The 17,840-nt window shown below is 39.3% G+C and overlaps 1 pseudogene; it reads right to left on the reverse strand.

The window, feature by feature from the left end:
* Window positions 1–862: 862 nt before the first annotated feature.
* The window catches only part of LOC125962026 (RAD52 motif-containing protein 1-like), a 31,449-nt pseudogene continuing 14,471 nt past the window's right edge, over window positions 863–17,840 (reverse strand).

Consider the following 17,840-nt stretch of genomic DNA (forward strand, 5'->3'; position numbering starts at 1 on the left):
AACAAACAAACAAAAGAACCAGAAAAAAAAAAGGCTGGAGAGATTTTTATTAGGGGCATTTCTGATATGCTTATTTAATGTAAACATTTCTGAATATACCACTTAACCATCATCTTAAACATTCTTAATATTGGCATCACAATTCCTGCCTTGAAATCCTTAACAACAGTTTGTTTTTTTGGTAACTTAATGTGTTCTTGACAATACTGATTTTGTTTTTAAGATTTTTATTTTTTTTTGAAATAGACCATTTTTAAAGTCTTTATTGAATTTCTTACAATATTGCTTCTTTTTCTTTATGTTTTGTTTATTTGGCCATGAGGCATGTGGGATCTTAGCTCCCTTACCAGGGATCGAACCCACACACCCTGCATTGGAAGGCAAAGTCTTAACCACTAGACCAACAGGGAAGTCCCTTGACAATACTGTTTACATAATTCATCTGCTTGAATATTTAATATTTAAATGTTAATTTAATTTAGATTAAATTATCAATGCTATAAGTTAATGGCATTCATATTAATGTAATTGTTCTCTATTTTCTTTCCTGTAGGTGACAATTTGAGGTTAACTTTAATTTCTCTCATTTCACTAAACCAACTTTTTTAAACCTTTTCTGTAAAGGCCAGATAAGTAAATATTTTAGGCTTTGCAGGCCACATACAGTCTCTGTCGCATATTTTTCTTCATTTCTTTTTTTTCTCATTTACGGCCCTTTAAAAATCACTTTTAACTTATTGGCTGTATAAAAATGGACTGTGGGCCAGATTTGATCCATAGGTCATAAACAAAATATAAATACAGATGGAGACTATATGAACACTTATATAACAAAGTTCATATGGGAGTCTATAATTGCTCAGACCTCATTCCCACTTTTCCTCTACAACTAAAGTGTATTTTTCTATCTATACCTTGTCTGTATAATTAAAAAATTAAAAATGAATAGGAGATATTTAGCGCTAGTGATGGGCTGGGGCCCTACACAGACTTACAGAATTGTAGAATTTTATTGCTAGAAGAAATTAAAAAGATTATCTAACTTGAAGCCCTTACTTACTTTATAGATAATCTACTTTATAGATAAGAACTCATAAATAAATATGATTAACTTACAAATATCGGAGGGATAGCAAGCCTTCAAATGAGTCCTTATGTAATTCAGCCAAATAATTTTCGCTGAGAATTCTGAAAAATGAAAAGGTTATTTCTGGATCAAAATGCAAAATAACTACAACTATATACTACATAGGACTAACTCCAATATGTGGAGGAAAGCTGGGTAATGGTGCCACCTAAGCAACCTAATTCTTATTTAATTTAGGGATGGTGATTTCTGCTCTGTTTTCCTTTAAACCTTCTTTTCACTTCCTCCTTTGTGTCTATTTCTCTACATCATGCATGTGCGCACACACGCGCACACACACACACACAAACTCACAACCCACCCACTCTTTCCCCCAAATCATATAATTAATGCCTACTCTCTAGATCACGAAGTCTCTGTTATAAACCAGCTCTGGGTGGCACCAACGTTGCAGAGCTGCCCTTCCCTCCTCTCTTTCCCCAAACCCTATTGGGAAGTCCCACACAGCACTGTATCAGGGCAAATGAAGCCATCTGTTTTTACCCCCATTAAAATTTTTTGAAAACTAAAATGTGCATAAAATATACATAACTGTTCAATAATTCAATTGAACAACTGTTCAACTGTTTAATAATTACAAAACAGATCCCCACGTAACACCATTCATGTCAAGAAAGAATCCTGCCAGTATCCCAGAAGCCCCCCGTGTGCCATTTTCCAATCACAACCCTCTCTCTGGCTTCCAGGAGCAAACTACTATCCTTACTTTAATAATAATTTCCTTGCTTTTTAAATATAGTTTTGCCTTTTCTCTATCAGTCATAAACAACACAGTTTAGTCTTGCTTCTTCTTGAACTTTATATAAGTGGAATCATATTATATGTATTATATGCCACATTACTTCTTTCATTCAACATTATTTTGTAAAATTATTTTATTTTTGCCTGTAGTGTTGCATGTGTTTTGCCTGTAGTGTTGCATGTCCAACTAAATGAGGCTTCTGAGTATTTGAAAGTGGCTAATGTGACTAAGGAGTTGAATTTTTAATTTAATTAATTTCAATTATTTTGAAATTAAAATTTAAAAAAACTGATACTAAATGTAATTATTGGAGAATGTTTTGGTTAGCAACAATTTGTATATGTGATACTACTTTTTCGACTGTAAATTTTATGAAATCTAAATACCAATCAAGTATTTGTAATAAAATTTAGCAACCAAATTGTGATTTCCAAGAGTTAGTATGGGAAAAAAATCTAGATTCTCTCATTAATTTTTATATTGATTACATGTAGATATGGTAATACTTAGGATATTTTTAAATACTTAGTATTAAAAAAATTAGAATATCTTATTAATAATGTATATAATGATCACATGTTAATATTTTGGATATAAGGGTTAAGTAAAAGATAATATTTTTTCATCTGTTTCATTTTACTTTTATTTTTAAGTGGCTACCAGAAAATTTAAGATTACTTATGTGGCTTGCATTATGTTTCTGATGAAGTGTATGACTTCTAAGTATGATTATACCACATTTTAGTCATTCAACTGTTGGTGTATACTGAGATTTTTCTAGTTTTTATTTATTAAAAACAATACTGCTTTGAACGTTCTTGTATTTGTATCCTGATACATATTTGCCTGAGTTTGTCTAGGATGTAATAGGGATACAAAATTGTTTCCCAAGAAGTTGTGCTATTTCAATTTAGCAGATTAAAACATGTCAAGTCTCCACCCCTTCAACCTCCAACAAAATTCCTAAGAATGATAGAAAAGATATAGCTTAAAAAATCACAACCTTAGCTCGATGTGTGGGAGAAGCTACACAAATGCTCCCCTACCAGAAACATCCTGGATCTACCTACAGGGTGATCAGCTGGAATAGTGCGGTAGGAGCAGCCTACAGCACACATCAAACCCACATCTTCCCTCCTTGATCCAGGCAGCAAAATGTGTATTCTTCTGGGCAGGAGCAATTGGTGTTAGAAAGGGGGCAAGGTCCCAGAACGCTGGAAGAAAGTTATGCACTCCCTGACTAGCCACCAGAAGGCACCTTCCACCTCTGCCTTTTTCTCAAGGCAACCCATTGGGAGTAATAAGCCCCAAAAGCTCATTTCACTTCATCCCTAAAGCTGTGAAACAAAAGCAGCAGAATCTCCACTAGAAAGATGAATTACACTCAGGAATGACCAAACAATGTGAGAAAGCCTACTCCATTAAGGACAGAAAACAAAAACAAACATAAGACCTTATAGCCAATGAATAAGAGTTAACAAAGCACAAGACCTTAGGATAGCACAATTATTACCCTCAGGCAGATGTAAGCAGATAGTGCATCCATTAGTCAACTCAGGAATATACGAATGAAAAGTGTTAGCAATAATAATAATAATAAAAAACTCAGTGTATGAGCAGCAGAAATGACAGTTAAAGAATAAATTAGGAACCTGAGAGATCCAGCCAATGACTTCTCCAGAATGCAGAATCAAGGGAACAGGAACATTCACAGTCAAGCCTGACGCCTGGGTCTGCCTGAGGAATGTTAAGCCCTTTGCTTCCGCTGGTCTCACAATAAAGACTAGGAACATGCTGCGGGGAGGAGGGGGTGGTGTTTTGCACCTGTTTCTTATATCTGATAAGCAGGAAGGCACATAGCCAGTATCCCATGAGTGGAGTGAGGGAGTGGGAGAGAGAGGCAGTACAGAAGAAACTCTATAAGATGTCAAAGGTAGCTTTCTCTTGCCTGGAAGAATCCCCTTCCTTGCAGGTAATATTAACAGTGGTACATCCTTCAGGAGCCTTGGGGATCTGAGCACAAGCTATGTTGCCTTGTGAAGCTATTTCCATTGAGTTCTGCATTTAAAACGTCCTGCTTTTTACTCACAGTGTCTCTTGATCACATATTTATATTAATTCCATCTCATAGCTTAATTCCACCTCATAAATTAATTCTTTACTCATAGCTTATGAGAACTAAAATATTACTACCTGGAAACTCTGCAACTCAGTTATTAAGGTGGTTCATATTATACAGAATATAGTCACACACATTTTTAAAAGATCACTTAAACAAAAACAGAAAAGACTTCAATTACCACAAAGAACTCTTGGAGCCCTGAGCATGCTTCAGAGACCCTGACCTCAAATTGAAATTCACCATGTTAGAAGGAATCGCAGTGATAGTCAGAACACATGTTAGGGGGAATGGTCAACAGATGGTGCTAAGATTGATTGTTTTCTCACCTCTAAGTAGTGGTTTCATATTTCCATGGAAATGATGCAAAAAGAAAAAAAACAAATCAATATGTCCAAGGACATTTATGGTAACGCTTTTCATACCTTCCAAGGTAGGAAAAAACTCTACCCCCCCATATCTCATAACAAAACTGTAGGTATACATCAAAAATGATATACAAACGTCACAGGAAATGCTGGCATATGAAAAAAAGCTACACAAAAGTGGAACTCATATATGCTAATTATAACTTTGAACGTTGACAAGGATTCAGTAAGTACAGCAAAGAGATGGGGCTGCTCATCAACTCTTTATGGCAGTGTCTTCTCTGATTGGCTGATTCCCATATCACACTGGTTTGAGTTTGAATATCATGGTAGGACAGGGAGTAACCAAACAGTATGTATTTCAAATTAATGGGCTTTCTTTCTGTGAAGTTGTTTGGATGACAGGATAGAAGAAATTTTAAAAATAACAACGGTAAATTCAGCCTAGAAGTAAAGTTTAGACTGAGATTGAGTCAGTCACCAAAACATTACCCAAAAAGGAGCTTCAAATAAGAAATAGCTGAATAACTGAAATAAAATACATTAATCTGTAGAACTCTTTCTTCTTGATCGAAGAAAAAATTTTAAAACTATGGGGAATCAGAGTTAAAGCCAGATCTAAAACTTTCTCACACCAGGAAAATATCAAAAGCAGGCATGAAGGAACATTTAAGAAAGATCCATGTCTAACTTCTGACCAGGGTTCTTGTCTAAGGCAGTCTTCTGATTTTTACATTCATTTTTGATTCTGTATTATTGACAATTATCCTTCTCTCCACCTCTGTAACTTCTAGGAAATTGAGAGGGTTCAGGGTCTGTTTGATTGATTTAACCATATATATATATATAAAATGCAAACAATAGGCCTTTCTGGAACTGATTTACTCTCCTTCCCCTGCTTTCTTTCTCTCCAAAGTATTTAGCAATGCTTGAAATTATATCTATCTAGTTATTACACTTATATACTTATTTCTATATATTTGTAAATCCCCTGAGAACTGGGATACTTGGGCTCTTTCATTCCTGGGCCTGTAACCCTAGCATGTAAAACAGTTCTTGGCATATCGTAGATACTGGAAAAAAAATTATTGAATGAATTAAGAAAGTGACAAGTTATCAACTATCAGATACTTTTATTTAAAACAAATTATCAATTTATCGTCACTCATGAGGATAAGTACAGGAAAAAAAATGTCTTTCTTCTCCCTTACATTTGTGCCTCAATCTTTTGAGACAAGAATCTTTTGAGAATTTCATAAAAGCAATGGTTCTTTTCCCAAAATACTGCACTTTCTTGAACACACGCAAAAGTGTGCAGGCAATTTCGACTTGTGGATCATCCTTTTAGGGCAGAGGTCTGTGAATAAAGAGGACTGAACCCAGAGTGCCAAACTGGGATGGGAAATAAAATTACATCTCAGTTTTCACAAATCTCTAACTAAAATCAGCACTTGCTTCCGTTATGAATGTAGGCAACAAACCACAGTAGATCAGCAGTATAGTTTATTTGGTCCCCAATAGAAATCACAGGTCATTTCATATCACGTATATGCTGCAGATACCTTGAAATATCATTTATTCTCATCACTACCCTGGAGTTATAATATTTATTAGACCTACCACTATATCTTGTTATTTAGTGTGCTAAGAGAAGCATATTTATTACTATTTCACTAATTTTAAAAATATTCTGAAAACTATTTCAATATAGTTGGTTTTCTTTTTTTTCGATATATTTTGACTTATTATATATTTTAAAACACTATCCCAAGAACATAAGTTTCGATATATTTTGACTTATTATATATTTTAAAACACTATCCCAAGAACATAAGTTTCTGCAGCTTGCCAAAGATATATACACGGGGGAGCAGGAGGGAGGTTAAGAAATTCTGCTTTGCGGAACAACTGACCTCAAGTTAGGAGGTTATAAGGTATAAACCTCAAGCTGACTTAGATACCTTCAAACCTTACCAGACTCATGTTTTAGAGTATCGCCTCCCAAACTCATGCTTTTTAAAAATTAATTTTTAAATTTCAATTTATTTTTCAAAAATATGTAATATATATTCACATCTTAAAATTCCAAAAATACGTAGCACACAATTCAAACTTTTTCTCTTACCTCTGTCCCTCAATCTACCACCCACCTCCACTCCCAGAGGAAATTAAGTTATCTATTTCTTGTGCCAAATGACTTTCATTTTTCTTACAAGTTTGGGAAATAAAATCTCCAAGTTAGATACTATCACAGGAAATATAAACTACATATAGTATTTAGGAAATCTGTAAATTAAAAAAAAATTTCCTGATTCTAGCATTTTTTTCCTTACCAATATATATCAGACTAAGGGGTCACCTCTTTAAGGGTGGTCATAATACCTGTTTTTAGATTGACTGTTATGATTTTTTATTATTAATTCAGAAGTCATTTATGACTTGTATATTCAAGTTGAACTACGGATATGACCACAGACTGTCATGAAAAATTACTTTGAATGTTTTTTTCCAAAATCACTTATATATCTAAAATGACTTTTTCTACAAATCAATAAAAAAAATAGTAACAGAAAAATGGGCAAAGGACAGACAATTCTCAGATAAACTACAAATGTCCAGTAAACATATAAATATATTTAAGTTCACAAGTAATACGAAAAATTCAAATTCAGATGGAACCCCTTTTATTCACTCGTCAGATTAGCAAAAAAAAAAAAAAAAATGTAGAATATCCAGTGGTGGTGGAAGTGTGTGGGGAAATGAATGTCATCACAGCATGGTGACTGGAGTATAAGCTGGCACCACTTTTGTGAGGGCAATTAAAATTTTATGACTAAATAGTCTTCACTCAAACAATCCCATTTCTAGATAACTATTCTATAGAAATAAATGACAGGCTCACAAAAATGCATGTACAAGGATATTCATTGTAGCAATGTAAGTAACAAGAAAACTGGACAAAATCTAAACATCCTTCAATAGGGGCATTATTAAACTGTGATACATTCATACTATGGAATATTGTGCATGAGTTTAAATGAATGGGGTAACCCTCTATGTACTGGGAAGGAAAGAAATCTAAGACATATCATGAAATGAAGGAATCAAGTGGCAGACGTTACTTATGTAAAAAAAGATAAGAAAAACACACAAACCTATTTGCCTATCTGTAAATATGTATGTACACAAAAGTATGGAAAAGAGTCTGGAAGGATTAATACTAAACTTAAAGTAGTGGGTGGGGGATTAGGGCACAAGAAGGGTTTTCACTATACCTGTTATTTCATTGTTATATATTGAGAATATAATCATGTATTACTTGTATAATGCAAAATAAGTTTAAATTGTCTCTTACTGATTTTAAAGAGGTCCTGCCAAATTTCATTTTTAAAATAAACACAGAATTTCAATCATTAGGTTGCTTTGGGATATGGAAGGGGAAATACCTTTTCTCACAGGTATTGACCTCAAAATTCTGGACCAAGAAGGATCTTACAAGGCAGTTAGCTTTTTGTATTCATATTTGGGGAGAGTATACTCACAGCTTCTCAGCCCAGCGGTATGCCTTCCATATACTTTCATCAATGTAAGAAATAGAGTTTCCCTGGAAATTTCTGTGAAGAACCGCAGTTCATATGCTTGAATAGGTAGGAAAAGAATGTAGAGAAGGAGGAAAAGAATCATGGCCACCTTGTGGGGAATATTCAAATGCAGAAAAGACCAGATTTATAATTCCCACAGCTTATCAGCTTCCCAGTGTGCACAATTAATAAAAAACATACTGTGAGGCCACTGGCACAAACAATGAGGCATCTCCTCAGAACTTGAACTTCCTATCTGTCCAATTTCTTGGATACATAATGCCAATTACTTATTTTCCAAAATCACTTATGTGTCTAAAATGACTCCTACAAATCAATGAGAAAAATGGCAAACATTTATCAATATCAGCAAATAAATATAAAGAAACCCTATGCCAGGCAACACCAAAGCTTTGGCTCAGTGCCCTCAGAATCTTTCCAGGTGTTAGCAGGCTACGGGCAATTAGAAATTATAGTAACTAATACGAAAATATCTCTTAAACATATTGCATAGGGAAAAGCACAAGTCACTGAGCAAGGAGTAAATTTATTACCTCATTAGAGGAACAAAATACAAAGGAAAGAGATCGGAAGGAAGGACACACATCAAAAGAGTAACAGGAGTTACCGTATTGGTGGTAGGGAAGTTGGGGTGGAATTTTCACATTTCATCCTATATACTTCTGTCACGTTTCTTTTTTTAAACAGTGAGAATGTATCCATGAATTAGATATGTTTAAAAGAAGCTGTTAAAAGCCTGAGGTTCAGTTTGAACCACTAACTCAGTGGATGACTGAATCTTTGGCTTTAGCATTGTCCTCTTCCCTCAGCAACAATGTAACTATTCAGTTTATAAGCACATTTTTCATGGGAGTCAGAAATAGGTCAAAATGGATACCTGTTTGCCCATCTGCCTGAGGGACATTTCCACTCAAACAGAGCCTTCTGGTTGCTTTATGCTCACCAATAAAAGATGCCTAAGACTGAACTCATCTCCTTCAAACTGACTGTGCTTCCCAATTGCTGTATTTCCACCTGTTATACCACCATCATTCTGCCCATCAACACATGTGATTTTTCTTTTTCCTGTACTACAATCCCCCAACTCTAGTCAATTACTACATCTTGTCAGTTTTTCCTCTGTAGTACTCTCAGGATTTTCTTTCTACTTCCATCACAACCACATTAACTCAGCTCCTTCTCACTTCACTCCTAGATTTTGCTAAAGCATTCTATTTGGTCTCCGTGAATCAAGATTTCCTCTCTGATCGCTCTACATATGAAATCTAAAATAAGCCCCTTGTTTTAATCATTTGTCTCTCTTGCTTGAAAACATTCATTGGCTCCTCATATCTTACAGCATAACTTTCAAACCCCCATTGTCAGTAGTCAAGGGTTTTCATAATCCTATCTTTCATTGTTGCCTAACCCAATTCTTTACAGCCAAACTAATCTATTAAATTCTGATCATCCCTGCAGTCACACCGTTGCCTAGACTGTACTGCCTATTATTTCTCTGACAAATCACAGCCAATCTTTAAGTCCCAGCTGAAGATTTAGCTTATCCATGCAGCCTTCCGTGACCTCCATACCCCTGTGAGTACAGGTTCTGGTGAAATACAGCACCTATCTGTATTTCTTTTAATAATTATATATTACCTCCATTTTAAGGCATATCCCCTTTCTTCCCACTTGTCATTGTCATGTTCTGGAGACAATACCATATACTTCTGTGGCTCCCACAGTACTTAGCCCTGGGTTGGGCACAAAATGGGTGCTACATATAGGAAGCCAGGGAACAAAGATGAGTTCTAGATATAACTGAGGGATTGAATAACAATAATAGCTAACACTAAAATATATGATAGGCACTGATAGAAGAGCTCTACCTATATTAACTCATCTAAGTCTCCCAATGAGATTGTAGTCATTAGGAGAATTAGGAGTCATCCTATGAGACGATGACTACCATAATCCCCATTTTACAGATGAGGAAATTGAGTCATAAAGCTAATAAATGGCAGACCTATGTTAAAACCCAGGTAGTCTGGCTCCGGAATCTCTACTCTTAACCACTTTGTTGTATTACCACCAATGAGATGGGGAGAGGGACATGTTGCTGTAAAGAGGATGGAGTAAAGATGGGAGAAGAGTAGATGTTAAGGAATTAAATAATGGGGTAAAAAATAGAGAAGGAAAAAATAAGGGCAATTAAAAGTAAAAGACTGGAGGAGAGGGAAAAATAGTAAGAAGGAGAATGAAGATAAGGAATCATTGACAAACAAAAGGTGGAAACAGAAAGTCAGTCAATGTGGATTGGGGAGATAAGGAGGACCCAGGAAGACCTGAAGAAAGGCTGCCGTGTCAGGAAGGATGCAGAGAACAAACGAGGAAAGGGGATTCTTACATGATGTTGAAAGTGCCTATGTAGGCATTAGGCTCTGGCTCAGGCACTCTATGGAGCTTCTGCTTTGAGCTGAGACCGACACATGACAGCATCTCATTTTTGAAGGTACAGAGCTCACATATGCTGATGTTTGTGGTGGCATGCTGTTCTGGCTGCTTCTTTTCTGGGGTATATTTTACACCAGGAAGACCTGTGGATACTGAATACTGAGTTAAAGGAAAAAGAACTGTCTCAGATGGCCTTGGTTGCTGAGATATGTTAACTCTCAGGTCCACGCGTGGAACTGTAACTTGAGTCAGGTTTGGCTGTGCAAGTGTCATCTCAGGGTGTTTTAAGGGGGAGCTGTAGTCTGCTGTAGGGATGTAGAATGTCCAGCGTCCATAGTGGGTTCTGGAATTGTGGTTTGCTCTAGGTCCACATGATGAACAATGACGCTGGATGATGTTGAATACTGACCTTGATCTTTCCTTGTAGTTGGAACTGTCACCTGCTGCTGGAATGGAGATTGAACTACAACATGCTGAGGTGCCTCTGGAGGCTGATTTGGGGTCTCCTGCATGATTGGAGAAGGTAAAGTCTCCATATTGGATCCTACAATAACGGTAAGTTCCACATCCATAGGATGAATTGCGACTTGATTCAGGTTTGGCTGTTCAAGTGTCATCTCAGGGTGTTTTGGAGGGGGAGCTGTAGTCTGCTGTCAGGCTGTAGAATGTTCAGACTCTGTAGTAGGTTCTGGAGTTGTGGTAAGCTGCAGGTCTCTAAGTTTAACTGTGTTACTGGGTGATGTTGGATGCTCAGCATGATTCTGATCTGGTACTGGAACTGTCACCTCGGGATACAATGGAGACTGAGCTACAACTTCCTTAATGAGCTCTCATGGCTGAGCTTGGGTATGCTGCATGGTTGGAGAAGGTTCAACCTCCATACTGGATTCCAGAGTTAACGTAATTCCAGGTCCAAAGGTTGAACTGTGACACTGGGTGATGTTGGAGGCTCAGTGTGATCCTCATCTGGTGTTGGAACTATTGGGTTCTGATATACTGGAGGCCGAGTTACAAAAACTTCCTTAGGTGGCTCTGGGGGCTGGGTTAAGTTCTCCTGTATGGTTGGAGATGGTTCTTCCTCCTTAGTGGGTTCTGGCCTTATGGTCAGTTTAAGGGCCAAAGGTTGAATCGTGACCTCAGTGAAGGTTGGATGCTGAGCCTGAACTTGCTCTGGATTTGGATATGTCACCTCGGGGTATGTTGGTTGAGTTGGGGCTCCCTGCTGAACTGGAGAATGTTCAATTTCACAGGGTGTTGGATGATGATCTGAAACCTCTTGCTGGACTGACAAAGGTTCCAACTGCTCAGGGGACACTGTAGACTGAGCTGAGGTTTCTTGTTGGGGTGGAGAAGTTTCAACCTCCTTAGTGAACGCTGGAGTTACGATAAATGCAAGATCCATAGGTATAACAGTGACATCGGCCCCTGCAAAAGCTAAGCTTGATCCTGACCTCGAGGAGAAACTGTTGTCACATGATGCTCTGCAGAGAAAACTACAGTCACATTAGAGAGCTCTGGAGACTGAGTTGGAGAGGATTCAACCTCACCAGGAGACTCTGGATACTGAGCTGTGCCTTCCTGTTAAGGTGGAGAAGGTACAACGTCAGGAGCCTGTGGATGCTGATCTGGAATCTCCTGCTGTGTTATGGCAGGTATAACTTCTTCTCCAGGTTGCTCTGGATACTGAGCTGGGGGCTCCTCTTGTACTGAAATTTTATTATGTGTACCGGCTTCTGGAGATTGGGCTGGAGCTTCCTGTTGAACTGACAAAGGTTAAACCTCCTCAGGTGGCTGTGAAGGCAGCGTTGGGACCTCATGCTGTGTTGTAGAAAATTCTGCATTAATAAGGGGCACTGAGGGCTGAGCTGAAGGCTTGCGCTGATTTGGAGAAGGACCCACCTCTGGAGTGGTTCTTTTGTTATGGTAAGCTCCACATCTGCAGGTTTGACAGCGACACTGGATAAGTTTGAATGCTGAGCCTGAGGGTGACTTGGAGGTGAAACTGTCATTTCATCATGCTCTGGAGGTTGAGCTGGCTGTTCTTGTTGAGTTGGAGTAGGTTCCACCTCCCCTGAAGAAGGCTCTGGAGGCTGAGCTGGTTGCTCCTGCAGGGTTGCAAAAGGTTCTATCTCCACTGGAGACAGAGATTGGATCTACTGCTGGGCTGCCAAAGATTCTGCCCCATTAGGGGGCTCTGGTGACTGAGCTGAGGCTTCCTCCTTGGTTGCAGAAGTTTCAGCTTCTCCAAAAGCCTCTGAAAGCTGAGCTGGGGTCTTCTGCTGGGTTGCTGTTTGCAAGTCCTCAGGAGGCTCTGTAGGCTCAGAAGGCTGAGTCGGTTGTTCCTGTTCACTTGGAGAAGGCTCAGCTTCCACAAGAGGCTCTGGAGGCTGACCTGTGGTCTACTGCTGGGTTGGAGAAGGTTCTGTCTCCTCATTATGCTCAAGAGGTGGAGCCAGGGCCTCCTGCTGAGCTGTAGGAAATTCACCTTCTGTAGTGGACTCTGGAGTGTTGGTAAGTTCCAAATTCAGAGGTTGAAGTGTAACACTGGGCAAGTTTGAATGAGCGTAACGCTGAGCACCAGGTAGACATGCTACCTCATCACTCACTGGAGTTTGAAGTACATATATGTAGGGAACCCTGGAGCCTGAGCTGGGGCCTCTTGATGGAGTAGAGAAGGTTCAGCCTCCTCAGGGTGCTCTGCAGGCTGAGATGGGGTCTCCTGTGGACTGGAGAATGTTCAACCTCCTCGGGGCACTCTGGAGGCTGAGATGGGGCCTCCTGCTGGACTGGAGAAGGTTCAACCTCTTTAGTGACCTGTGGAGTTATGGTAAGTGCCAGATCCAGAGGTTTAACAGTTACATTGTACAAGTTTGACTGCTGAGTTTCATTTACTCCATGATGTGCTACTGGTTGAACTACAAACTCCTTAAGTGTCTCCAAAGGCTGGGCTAGGACCTCCTGAGGACTTGAAGTTTCTAGTACCTCAGAGGCCTCTGAAGGCTGAGATGGAGCCTCCTGCTGAAGTGGAAGTGGTTCTACTTCTTCATTGGGATCTGGATGCTGAGGCTGGGCCTCTGCCTGGGGTAAAAAAGATTCAACCTCCTCAGGGGTCTGTGGATGCTGAGCAGGGACCTCCTGCTGGGTAAAGATTCAGCCTCCTCAGTGAGCTCTGGATGATGAGCTTGGGTCTCCTGCTGGGATGGAGAAATTTCAGCTTCCTCAGGGGGCTCTGGAGGTACATCTGGGATCTCCCAAAAATCCCTAGGTATGCTCTCCTCAGGATAAAAGGCATCCATACTGGGATCTAAATAATCATCCGGCAACTGTTGTTCTAGACCCTGAGTGTTTTTATGAAATTGGCCTATAGTTCAAATAACAACTTTGGCAAGCTGTTGATGCTGAACTAGATCTTTCTTCAGGTTTGGTGGTGAAACAATAAACTTCATTGGTTTTGAGCTCTTACTACCTAGAGTTGGAACAAGTATTTCAAATGATTGGTGACCTTCAGTCTGATCTAGACCTATGTGTTTAGTCTTACTTTTGTGTCGAGAAAGCAGAACAAAGGGCTGATTTTGATCCCAGTCTAGCACTGGACCCGGCTCTGGGAGCTTTTGATGTTGGGTTTGCTAGTTATTCAGATCATGATGTGGAACAGCAAACTGATCTGTAGGCAGCTCTCCAACGTAATCCGTGTCCGGGTATGGAAACTCAGTCTCAGTCAACTCCTGATGAGGCGGGGCCAACATCTGGACTGGAGACGAGGACACCAAGTAATTAAAGCCCCCAGCTTCTACCAGGGGTGTAAGGGCATGGAGCAATTTGGGAGGGGGTTCTGAGGCGTGTGAAGACCAAGCCTCGGTCAGCCGCAGGGGGTTGGGTGTCACCTGCACGGGGTCCAGGGCCCACTCCGGAGGCTGAACTGCCTGGACTAGAAGCCACACTCGTTGCCATGTGAGGAGGAGACGTAGGGCGCAGATGCGACATAACATGCGGCGGCTCCCAGGCGCAGTGACCCAGGCCAGTGAGGAGCCGGAGTCACATCCTGCGTCCAAGCTTGAACCGCTATGCCAGCGCCAACGCGAGGGCTCACGTTAGCAACCGCGCACGCCTCCCCCGTCTAACGTCCCACCCATTATTTATGACATCTTTAGTTACACCACCGTTATTAGGTTTGTACGGAGATCCAATCCGCGCCACCAGAGTGGGTCTTTTTCCCAGAGTCCCCAGGGCGCAAGCCATCCTTCCCCTTACAAAGGAGACAATTACCTCCTGCCGGGACCCTCTTCCCAACCCCTCCCTGCCCTCCCTGGCCACAAACAATGAGGCGGGATTTGGGCTGCAGGCCCGAGTGACCCCAAACTCCAGTAGTCCAGGGGTGGAGGGGTGTTCGGAAGGATGCAGAGCTTCCCAAGGAAACCACAGGACGTGGCATTCTGGGAAATTCAAGAGTGCTAGTCCAGTCTGGCAATCTGAACTCTTCCTCCTCAAAGCTGAAGTCCGAGAGACATTCTTCCTCCCTTCCTCCCTCCCTGACAAGAAAAGTAGCTGACCTGCAAAATGAGCACCAGTTATGGTGGCGGGAGGGGAACACACCTTAAAATTGTTCTAAAATGTTGCCATTTCCTCCAAACTCTCAGTATTCACGTCTCATTATTCATTCACCACTCTGTTATTAGGGGTTACCACTGAATCAGTGATGACTCCACAACTTCCGTAGGAGGGGTTTGGGGCAGGTGAGCAATTTATTCTGGGAAAGAGAGTCTAAAACCAAGTGAATGACCCTTTATATTAGCATGGGAAAACTTCCCCCATCCCACCTTGTCTCAACAGAGCCATTAATCTAGAAAAAACTACAGTGTCACTTTTCAGAGGTCTACCCTGTGTGCACACATGGAGAAGACACTTAGAATGTTAAAGTCAGCATGTTAAGTAATTTTCTTGAAATACTGTAACTCGCACCCAGTTTACTTTCTTCACAGTCCTTTTCATAATCTATTTAATTTTAGTCCTTTTTAATTGTCTGGTACACCTTTAACACCTAAACTCCAAGAGAGAAGTAGATTCATCTTATTTCCAGTACCTAGCACATAATGGAACTGAATGGAATTTCTGAATGGAACTGATTCCAAGATTGGCCTCATTTAGGAATGGATCTGTTGTTATAATCAGGTTTCCGAAATCTTTAGTATCAATACGGAATCCTTTCCTCCTACATTACACAGGAAGCTAGACTTCTTAAAGCCCAAACATGGATAAGTTTGAAGTTTCCTTGACTTATTTAAATTGAATTAAAATAATTATTTTTTATGGGAAAAACTATCAAAATATCTACATTTTTCAGAACACAACCACCTTTTCTTTCTCTACTTTCTTCCCTTCAAAACAAGCTTTGCAACATTGGGGTGAGTTAAATAATCAGCAATCTAGCCCCAAATAAAGCTCTCAATGACATGAAACACATTTTTTGCTTCTTTTTAATAAAAATATTATATGCACTACATTAATGTTTTCTTTTAGAAATTACATTAAAAACTTAATCCCTAATTCGAGGCATCCATATAATTGATTTACAGAAAGGTTCTTCGGCAAAATATTTAACACAAGGTATATATGTGATTATGAGATTTGGGTTATACACCTTACTTGAAAGACATGAATAGTTTTTAAACTCTGTAGCATAATCACACTTAAGGCCATAGTTACTTTGTTCCCAAATTCCTGCAATTCTATTTGAGGGGAGTTCTAAAAGACCTGTGTCTTCTTCTGTGTCCACAACTGTAGACGTACACTGATGGCCCTCAATCCTGCTCTCCAAACTTCAAATAAGGGGCCAGAGACAAGGCTTGGGACTTGGAAAAGTCCTAGAAATTCCCTGCCTCAAAAGCAGTTTCAGAGTTTCACATTATCCTAAGGATGACAGAGCTGAGTAGACATGCCAAAGTCTTCCAAATCCTGCTGGTTATTTTGAATTATGGCTACACTGGCTGTGTACCCCTTGAGTTTTTATCTCCACATACTTGAATTAAATCCTGTACTTCCTCTTCGTTTCTAGCACCTGTGACCTCTTCACAGGGTCTCTCTTCCACAGCTATTTTACCATTTTCTGAAATAAAGTTAACAAGAATCAATTCAGAAATGTTCTTGTTCTAAAACTTCCTGTATACAATGGTAGCACCCAATAATTAGACATCCTTTTGATTTCTAAAAGCAGAAAATAAGAGCATTTTCCTAGAAGTTCCCTCATCTGACACTTCAGTTTTTATCATAATTATTTGTGAAAAAATATATAAGAAATATCAACTTTGTTTCAAAAACTTTTATGATCTTAGAAATAAGAACTAAGGAATAATGACATAGGAATTAAAGCTGTGGAAACAAAAATGTTCAATCACAATACAATTACATAGTAAGGTATGAGGTGGGGGTCAAAGTGAGTTCAAACCTGGGATACATACCACTGGACTATAATAGATACTTCGTATTAGAAGCAAGGCAAGTGCCTACTCCTTGGGAACAAAATTCTACCAGATACAATGAACAAAGCTTTGGAGACAGAGACAGAGAGAATTTGAACACTCCACTGGCAGCAACTGGCCCATGTACCTTTTGAACAATACAGCTTTCCTCAAGGCAAGCTAGAGCCACCAGGCTTTTTGGTCTAAAAACAAGTTTTGAGTACATATAAGGAATACCTTGGCATATTAGGAACAAACAACCCAGACATTTAGTTTGGTTCTTAAAGGTTGTTACCCAGATTTGACAGCTGATGGAGATTTTGCCTGATGACCAGGGAAGTCAAACTTCCTTGGAAGGATTGCCCAGGCTGGAAGGCCAAGACCAATCCAGGGTCAACTCTTACAAGCAAATAAGGTCTCAGACAACTTAGCTAGGATTTCTCAGTCTCTCAGCCTGCAGGGCTGTGAAGCAGGTGAGCAATTCTCTTCAGGGAATCTACTAATCATAAAGTTTCCTTTGGGCACTGCCTGTGACATTCTCACTGCTATATAACTCGATAGGGAACACAATCAACGCTCTTCAGTAGCATGACCACTTTCAAGGCTCACAAAAACGTAGCCGATTATTATATAAGAATCATATTCACCCAATATATCAGAAATGGAAGCTGAAATTAAATTGACTCCAAAAACATAATCTAATAAACTCTTCAACAAAAAAACAACAATAATATTAATAATAGTCAATATATATTGTCTGCTTACTATGTTTCAGGCATAGTTCTAAGCTTTTTACATTCATCATTTCATTTACTCTTACAATATCCCCCATTTGGTGGTAAGCTGAATTACTAACCCTATTTGCAGATAAAGAAATTGCAGCTTACAGATATTAAATACCTTCAAATGTCTCTGGCTAGAAAAAACTAAAATTGCGACAACAGCAACAAAACAATCTAAGACACAAAGTTAGG

The sequence above is a fragment of the Orcinus orca genome, chromosome 19, assembly GCF_937001465.1.
Source record: "Orcinus orca chromosome 19, mOrcOrc1.1, whole genome shotgun sequence".
In the NCBI taxonomy this organism is placed as follows: Eukaryota; Metazoa; Chordata; class Mammalia; order Artiodactyla; family Delphinidae; genus Orcinus; species Orcinus orca.